Here is a 9,944-nt window from a genome sequence, read left to right as displayed (position 1 = left end):
CGAATATAAACAAAAAAATGAAAAATATAATATAGGTATTATGGGGCTGAGGAGACTAGGGTTAGTGTTAGGATATTATTATTTAATTTATGTATCGGCATAATGTAAAAAATAATGAGTTTCGTTTCGAGTTCCTTATTTTAGGGGGCGAGAACAATTAGAAATTAAGATTATTGCAAATATTTTTACTAACATTATGCTACATGATATGTGTATCGCGAATAAAGACGAATTAGAAATATAATTTTTTAAATAAATAAATATAACATATCATATCCCTGGAATATTGGTAAGTCTCTAAAAAAGTACGATCCATAAGAATAGATATAAAATCCTATGTTTTAAATAATACAAGAAAATAAAAGATATTAACCTGATTCTGTTATAGATTTTTTTTTTCTAACGTAATTACATATTTATAATATTAAGATTTCTTAAATTGTGATATCTTGAAAGATTCTTCCAATATTAATTCCACTGCAGCTAAAAATAAAAAGTAAAAATAAATGCAGAGGAATCGTTATATTATATTTTTAAATCATATCATTAATCATAGTGCGGGACTTGAAGGGGGACAAGGTAGTTCATGGGATATCTCGCGCTGGGTTGAGATTAGAAGGAGAAGCTTTGACCAATGAATAGATACTGATTAATTTATTTTATTAAGAAAAACAAATTCCTATTCTAGAAAACGAATAAGCAGGACTGGGATAGGCCTATTATTGCAAGTTGCGTTGAATCAATCCTTTCCAGAATGCGAATCTGACCGTTTATTATTCTCCTCAGTGCTTAATGGTTCAGGCCATGAGTCTTGAAACTATTACCTTTGTAAATTTACAAAACGACACCCACGCGATTGGTATTCGTTTAAACTGCCTAATAATCCAACATATGTTCTGGATGCAGTTCTGCCGTTTTGGGTAATGGAAGACATAGCCTTTATTGCCGTTCGTGTAAAGGTCGTATCGTTAGACATAATTTATGCAATTCAATCATCCTTAGAGCTATGAGATCTGCTCAAATTCCCTCTAATTTTGAACCTTCTGGTCTTTTCAGATACGATAAAGTCCTGACGGGATTTCTCAAATTCCTTGGAAGCGTGGACAATTCATGGTCTGGGATTTCTGAACCTTTTTGAGAAAAAGGAGTTACTTAAAATAGCTAAATAATATTCCGAAATTTCTCAAGAATACATATTTATTTCTATCATTCCTCAACCCTTACAACTTTTGGGAAATGTGCTTCATCTTATGGCGACTCTTTATCTTAAGAAGAAGCCTTCGCGAGGTTCATACGTAAGTTTGCGTATATGAGAGCCAAGTTCCTTGAGCCATTCACAAGGCTCATAGGCTGAAATCACATAAGAGGATTAGTTTTCACTTTAATACTTTTTGTGAATATATGTTTAATTCTAATATATATTTTTTAATAATAATTTTCCCTTAATTTATAACAATTATAATAATAAATTATATTTTATATAATTCATTAATTTTTTAAAGAAAAAACAAATTCCCGAAATAAAGATAACTCTTAGTTCATTCATTGGAACCTTGCAAGGATTGGGAAGATATTTTTGGATTCCATGAAATTGATCATCAGGAAGAAATGATATATTTGTACAATTTTTTTTTTTAAAAAATAATGATACCAAAAATTACTATTTGTGATAAATTTCCTGAATTAAAAAATATTTATATAAAATACAACACCCCGCTTGCCTCTACTGCTTCGGTTAAGCGCCTGTTTAGTATTCCTAAAATGGATTTCATAGATTCAAATTTAGAAAAATTACTTTTAAAAGCTAATAAAATATTATAAATATTTTGAAATACCTATATAAATAAAAAAAAATGATTTTTCTTCGCGTGCTTTCTAAAACAAAAAAAAACGAAAATCTAAGGAGCGGCTATGACAGTGGCACGCCACCACTTGAAAACGGGAGTTAGCTCCTTTAAAAAAACTCAGTTGCGGGAGCGGGAAATAGCTTTTGGAGCGTTAACCTGATTATAAGATGTTTAAACTGTTATACCCAGTATATATTACCATCTTATCCTGTACATTCGATGTAGGGGCGAATTTGCTTCAATGAATTTAATACTAGCTTCCAAATTTTGTCCAGATGGATGTAAATGATAAGTCATCATAATTATATTATTTTTAGTCTTATGACTTAAGGAAAAAATTTAAAAATTGTTTTATTTAAAATCTCACTGAAGACTAGTATGTTATAATTGTGTATTTTTACATATCTTATTACAATATTATGTTATACTTGTCAAGCATGATATGATGTCATTAATTTTTTTCCCTGAAACTGGGATAATACAAACTAACTTATTTTTAATATTGATTGTTGATTGATGGTCTAAAATTTAGAATAAAGATTGAAATTGGAAATTTATTAATTATATACATTTATATAAAATTTCCAAATTTCAGGAATAGCGACGAGAACAATAAAAAATGGAGAAGTCGGATTAAGAGAGGAGTAAACTTAAAACTGCCATTAAACGGAGAAAAAAAAGATTGTTTATACTTAAGGAAATCTAAACTTAATTATTTTTAATCATTTACAGTTTAGGAAAATATATCTAATCTTTTAACTTTACCGACCCTAACACCCCAATCCGTGATTGGTTTAAGAAAATTTGTTTGTTGACGAATGCATATTCTAACCCTCTAGGCGTTGTTATTAGAAATTCGCAAAAAAAGATAATATTCTCAGAACACTCAATGAACTCATCGCTAACATGTATAAAGGTGTTCTTTACTAAAAAAAACACTGCTATAATTCTATCATTTCTGGTAAAGATGAAAAAAATGTTAAAGAAGTTCATAAAAATAGAGAAGCTTTAATCGTTCATCATATAATAATACAATGTGGTAAAACGGCTCATCCATGTATTTTGGTAGAACTAACATGTTGAGTAATAGAAAAATTAGAAATCTATTTCAGTAATTCTAGCATCCTGAGCTATTTATTGCTAAAACAAAAAAAAACAAATTTCAAAGATTTTTCAAAACTAATTAGGGCGTTTCTTTTACTTTCGTCTATAATATTATCGTATAAATGCTAACTAACATTGTTACAAATTTTTGCAAATTATTTACAATGATTTCTATTTTAAATATAATAATTAAAAATATGGGATTGAAATAAGGTCTGTTAGGAATCGATGCAAATTTCGTATACTTTAGATTTTTTGCGCCAAACTAGGAGATTCAAACTTCCTCCGCAGGAAGAACACGATTGCGTCTTTACATCTATGGATTTTGAATGTCTACCTATCCTATCATCAAATTTTTACGTAACAAAAATTGATAATGATTTTAAATACTTAAAAACTCAGTGTTAAAACATTTTTTTATTATCGTAAGATGAAATAGGAAAATTTTTATACTCCACAAGGCAAACTGTACATCTATAAACGTATTTAGTGGAGATGTTGTAAGAGTGACACCTTTCGATTGGACGTAAGCAAGGGAAGATCTCTCTGCTCTTTCTGGCGTAATATTTCCATAAAGGGCCATGTCCCTTTTCGGCGCAGCCGTATCCATCTTTCAAGAGCCACACGGCAGAGTGGCATACTTCATGGATCAAAACATCTCTCACTCTTTCTAGATAATGCATATTTGAAGTTTTATTAAAAAACATTCAATAAAAGTATATAAATACCGTGTATATTTGATAAATTTTATATAGTCATTACATAAGTTATCCTACGGACACCTCATAAAAAACTGCAATATTCCCATTCACGTTCTACAAAATCAAGAGAGAGATGAACATCTTAGTGAAATACATGAGACTCCAGGAACAAGTTATTTTTGTGGGAAAAATAATATGATAAAGCCGGGGGTTGTTTATCATAACTAAACAAGATCAATGAGATAGAATCACGACATAAACAGTATGGAAATAGGCAGTGGCCGCCTACTAAATATGATGGGACGTTAAAAAGAACCAATGGAATTCAAGATAGGAAATTATGAGTAATAAATACATCGATGGGAAACAAATTCAAATATTACGGGAAAATGCAAGCTACAAACGAGAATTCGACAAAGTTGGGGTCAACTATAGTTAAAGTGACAAACAGTACTGATTTTCAAAAGAAATATAATTCTATGGAAACTGAATAGGAAGAGATGTTAAAGGATAAAGAAGAAGACTTATAAATGTAAAAAAATTGTTTCCGCGTTTTTTTGGGGGGTTTTTCGTGTCTTTGTTTTTTTTAGGGCGGACATGATATATATTTTCAAATAATAATATATTTAAATAGTATTTTTAAGATTATTAATATATGTCAATCAATTGATAGTTGATATTTAGAAAAATAATATATATATTGATTGTTTATTATCATTATAAGTAATATTTATTGAATCACGGATTGATTGGGAAAATATAATTTTGTAAAAGATAAAAATAGATTGAGAAATTGTTGTTTTTTTGGATTATAAAAAATATATATTTTGTTCGAGATTTGATACATATTGGATCAAAATATTTATTTTGAATTGAAATAAAGATTAACCAAAAATCGAGAATAAATTGAAATTGAGAAATATTTAAGTGAAAAATATTGAAATACTGTTTAATTGAGAATAAAAGTAGATATTAAAATTAGATACATTTTAATAACTTATATATTTTATAGTAGTAGAGACTTGAATCTAGCTGGTTGTTTCAGACCCAGCTTATTCTGGCTCAACTTTGTTTACAAAGATCTATGCATGATTGAAAATTATTATTCTAGAAAAAAAAATACAAGTCCCATTTAATGAAAAATAATTGTATTGAGACAAATGTATTATTCAAAAGTTTGGACAATTACAAGTGACAGAGGAAAATAAATAAAAAATAGTTTTTTTTATTAAAAAAAATGGATTAGAAACAAAATATTTTAAAATTTTGTCGAGTTCCAACTGAAATAAAAATGATAAATTTTAGATTATGGACAGATCCCAACTTGCCCAACCTAAGCCAGATTTGAAGTTCAGTCATGCTCATGAGGAAGAACTGCAATTTGATTAGAAGCCTCTGCTTTAAAAATTTAAAAATATTTTAGACTAAACTTACAATCTAAAAATTATTTTTATAAATCAGGCTTGAAAAATATAATGTTCTATTAAAATAAAATGATAATAAGAATTTATCAGTGATAAGGACAAAGTAATTTGTAATTTTCACTTTCATCAAAATTTGTTCAATTTATTTCATATTTTAAAAGATTGGGATCATTATTACATCATTTTTTGGGCCTAGAGCCCACAAACTAGCAAAATATCTTCTTAACCTGGGTAGAAAATTTAAAATGACAATTAAGGGTTAACTAACATCAGATTTAATTCATTAAAATTTAAGGAAATTATAACCTGCGGAATCACAAACTTTATCAGAAAGTTCAATCCAGGCAATTTTTTTGGATCTTCCAATATTGTCCGTTGAAATTTGAGGTGAATATTTGATTCTCTTGTAAAAACACTTGCCAGCTGTTTTAGTCAAGCGTGGGTTCCACTTTATATCAAAATCTTGTGGAAGCTATATATATCTAAATTATATATTTTTTTTAAAAAAAATCATATTTTGAACCTGGTTTTTAAAAATATGGGAGTTATAAATTTCATATAATCTTTGGGTTAATTCATGTTTGAATCTTTGAAAAGAAGTAACATATTTGTTTAACAAATTCTTCTTCTCAGAACCATGTATAACTAAAGATTCTAAGAATTTTTCATTCTGGGCACGTGTATCCAATAAGATATCATCATCTTCTAAACAAAATATAATTATTTATAAAAGTTTTTGAAACATTTATACGTGAGAATATTATAGGTTTTTGAAAAAGTGGTGAAACTAATTTGGGTTTTCTGGTGGTTTGAAATTTGAATGGTGGAAATTTTCCTTTTGTCTAGGAAACATTGTCAGATGTATTTATTTTTTTTAAAAAAATACTACTTTCACAATAGGTGTTGATATAATATCTGGTATTAAGAGATTATCTGTATTAAATTTTAAAATTTCCTCATAAATTTCAACTTCATTGCTAGAATCTTCACTCTCAGAAGATAAAATAAAGAGTTTAATATCATCAAATTGTTTGGGTTGACTTTTAATATTTTTTAAATTGAGTTTTTGAAAAAATGATTCTAATTCATCATTGCTCGAGCAAGATTGGTTCACTTTCAATTTTCCTATGGAATCACATTCTTTGAATGGTGTACTCTCAAATATTAACCCTATTATTGAAATAGTAAAATAAAGCATTAAACAAAAATTACTTTTAAAAATAGTGTCTTTTTCTTTTTTTATGTGTGATATTTCTCTATTAAAAATTAAATCATCTGTTTGGTTCAAATCCGATAAACTTAGTGATTTATGACTATTGTTCAAAGGACTTTCTTTGATTGATATTAAGTCATTAGAATTTACAGTAAAATTGAAAACACTGCTACATTGTGATTCTTCTAATATAGTTAAACCATCATTTTTATATTTTACATTTTTAAGAACCATTTGAATTTAAATTTTGCGCGATTTAAAGATTTTTAGGACAACTATATGACAGCTTATATTTATGATTGATTTGCCATACCCACACAATATTTATAGTAAATGGTTGTTATTTCTGGCAAATAAATTCGAATAATATTAACATCATATAGTTTTTAAAATGATAAAATAAATAAAAGATATTTTCAATATTCTACATATTTATAATAATAATGTTTCTTAAATGGTAATATTCTGAAAGATTCCTTCTGTATTTACTCGTGTGAAAATAAATTAACGGAAAATCTTCAGTTGAATTTGATAGATACAAAGCGTCTACATAAATGGGGGGGGGGGGGTAGGAAGAACGTTTACACCCTTTTTTTTGAGGGGTGTAAGGGGTAGGTGGCTTTAATGGGGGTAGGGAATTTTTTTTTGGGGGGGGGGGGGGGGTTATCTATTATTTTGATATCAAATAGGATAAAATTATTGTAAAAATTAATACTTTTAATATAGACCTATTATAATATAATTCATCAACCAAATCTATATATTGCAAACAATCATAGACATTATTTTCAAAATAAAACTTTCTGCTATCCTTTCAAATGTAATTTAAAAGGTTTAAACATCATTAAAAATGATGATATTCACTGTCGATAGTTGGTAGTAGAGATAAAATAATTTAAGTTATTCTTTTTAAATTTTCTGAAAGAGTATCATTACAATTAAAAAGGTGAAATAAAAAATAGAAACAACAAAATTTTTTTTTTTTGGGGGGGGGAGGGCTAGGAATAGGTATTTGAAGGAGGTTTCCAGTGAAAATCCTGTGATGTAGATGCTGTTAACAACAGAGCATAGGCGTAGCCAAGATTTTCCTAAGGGGGGGGGGATTAAAAATTATCCTTCAGCCCGCTTTTCGGCCGTGTTACCTTAGTTTATATATAGTCATAAAATATTTTTACAAATTTTAATAATAAGTCTGGAACAAATATGAAATATATTTTTATTAGTTTATATAAAATATAATAAATTACTTGTATATACATTAATATAAAAGCATGGTAATAATTTATTCCTGGCAATTATACGAAATTTATTTATAAAAAGTAAGTAGACATATAGTTGATATTCCTATATAAAATTTACTAATCAAGGCTCTTGATAATAAATATAACAACAATTTGCATTCAATTATTTAACGCCATCTATTATTTTAAGTAAAAAATGATATTAAAATTTAATTTTCATATTATTCATCCCACAATGTTTAAAGATATTTTCTGATGTCCTTATCAATATTTTATTTTTTTCTGTAAAATATATAATTCGTTATATTGGTAAAAATTACTTAATTGTCATATGATATTAGATATACTGTAAATCTAAGACATATAATATTCCACTGTTTATATTGTGCTTTAATATTTTTTTTTAATTTATGATTTAATTTTATCAATAGTTTTATAATTATATTTTACTTTTATTAAGATAATAAATTAAAATTACTCACTTTACAAAAAATAAATTTGATATATTTTAGTAATTTTATGAATCTATTATTAATAATTATAATACATTTCACTTTTGTCTTAAGACTTATCGTTCATTTATTAAAAAATATTTTTAGTTCATTTTATATATTAATTTTTCCAAAAATGTATAAATTATGATCAATAGTTTTATAAAAAAAATCAACTTTTACATTCTTTCTTTCAAATTATTATTTAAGATATATGCATACATTTTTAAGGGTCAGGGAGTGGGGGGAAGACTAAGGTAGATATTTTTTTATTAGCCTAAATTGATATTCACAAAAAGTGTTAAATTTCTGAGGGGGTGGGGAATTTCCCTTGCCCCCCCCCCCCGGCTATGTCTATGCAACAGAGAGTTAATATACCGTTGATTTTTCACCCAGGAAGTCAGTTTACCTTTAAAAAACATTATAAGTAAAGGTTAACATTTTGAAGAATTGTTATACTATAATTGAAGTCATATGATTAAATATAGTATGTGGTATTGAAGGGGAGCCAGGATAGTCATAGTATTTGGTGCAATGGCTAACTCTGGGTTGAATTTAGAAGGGGTAGCTTTGACTTGTCAATAGATAGAGGAATCACCAAATTAAATAGTTCTTAAAAAAATAAACGAGCCGACTAACCAATCAAGTCAGAAGTTAGTCGAAGCGAGAAAGAGTATATCGTGATTAGTTGATGAAAAAGGACACATAACGTTCCCACCTAATTTTCGATGTTCTGATTGCCTAATAATAATGCTTAGACTATTTTTGGCTCAAATGCAAAGATTATTATAACTCTAAATACCTTTATTTCTACATACCTAGACAATTTTGCCCATAAATGACTAGACTTTTATGGCTTTGAATGAAGACAGGCTCTAGATAACTAGACTATTGATCTCTAATAACCTAGACCCAGACTATTTTAGATATAGATCCCTAGACTGGCTCTAAATTCTTAGATTATTTTGGTTATAAATGCCTTGACTATCTATAAATGACTAGACTATTTTAGCTGCAAATGTCTAAAATATTTTAGCTATAAACGCCCAAACTGGCACTAAGTGTCCTAACTTTTATGGTTCTAAATGCTTAGATTATTAAAGTTCTAAAACGTTCATATCTGGCAATTACAAATCGACAGTTACACCACAAACAATTTATAATACTTTTTTAAAATTTATTATTAATGGTTTCATTATTTATTTTAAAGATATCATTTGAGGAAGTTACCAAAGCTTTCAAGATTAGCCAGAAATATATTGGCAACTTGGAACGAGGATTTGGCATTGCTGGAAGGTTTTTGGAATAAAGAAAAACAAGTTTGAATCCTGAAAAAGTGGATTTATTATTATTTTAGCATCATAATTACACAAGTAATATTAATTATATATTTTTTTTCATAAATATTTTATTTGATCAAACAAATTCCTCCCCCGTAATTTAAATTGAATATTAATTTCCTAAATTACAAAACTCTTTTTGTAGCGATGTAGCCACGAAATAGATTTTTTTTTTATTAGATGCTTGAAAGTATGGGAATATTTATTTTTTTATATGGGTTAGTCGTGGGTTAAAAATATGGGCCGACTTATGGGTTAACAAGCCGCCCGTTGTAGACCCCGATTTTACGATTTAATCTTTAAATGAATCGAACCGTTTGGCTGAGGCTGGGCTTATTAACAACACTATTTTACTTACTATTCATGTAATTTAAACCCCAAAACGACTATAATATACGCGACAATATTTTTTTTACCAACGATATTTGCAATAAAAAAATAATTTCATGTTATAAAACGGCAAACTATTTTCAAAGGAAAAATTATAACCTTTATTTATATTATCTATCTAAATTTTTAGCCCAATTATACTTAACCTAGAAAAAAAAATAATTAAATATTGGTTATAAAATTTTAAATAGTT

This window comes from Gordionus sp. m RMFG-2023, chromosome 3, assembly GCF_954871325.1.
Source record: "Gordionus sp. m RMFG-2023 chromosome 3, tfGorSpeb1-WG-v2, whole genome shotgun sequence".
Lineage (NCBI taxonomy): Eukaryota > Metazoa > Nematomorpha > Gordioida > Chordodea > Parachordodidae > Gordionus > Gordionus sp. m RMFG-2023.
The sequence above is the reverse complement of the archived record's forward strand: the minus strand, read 5'-3'. Positions refer to the sequence as shown.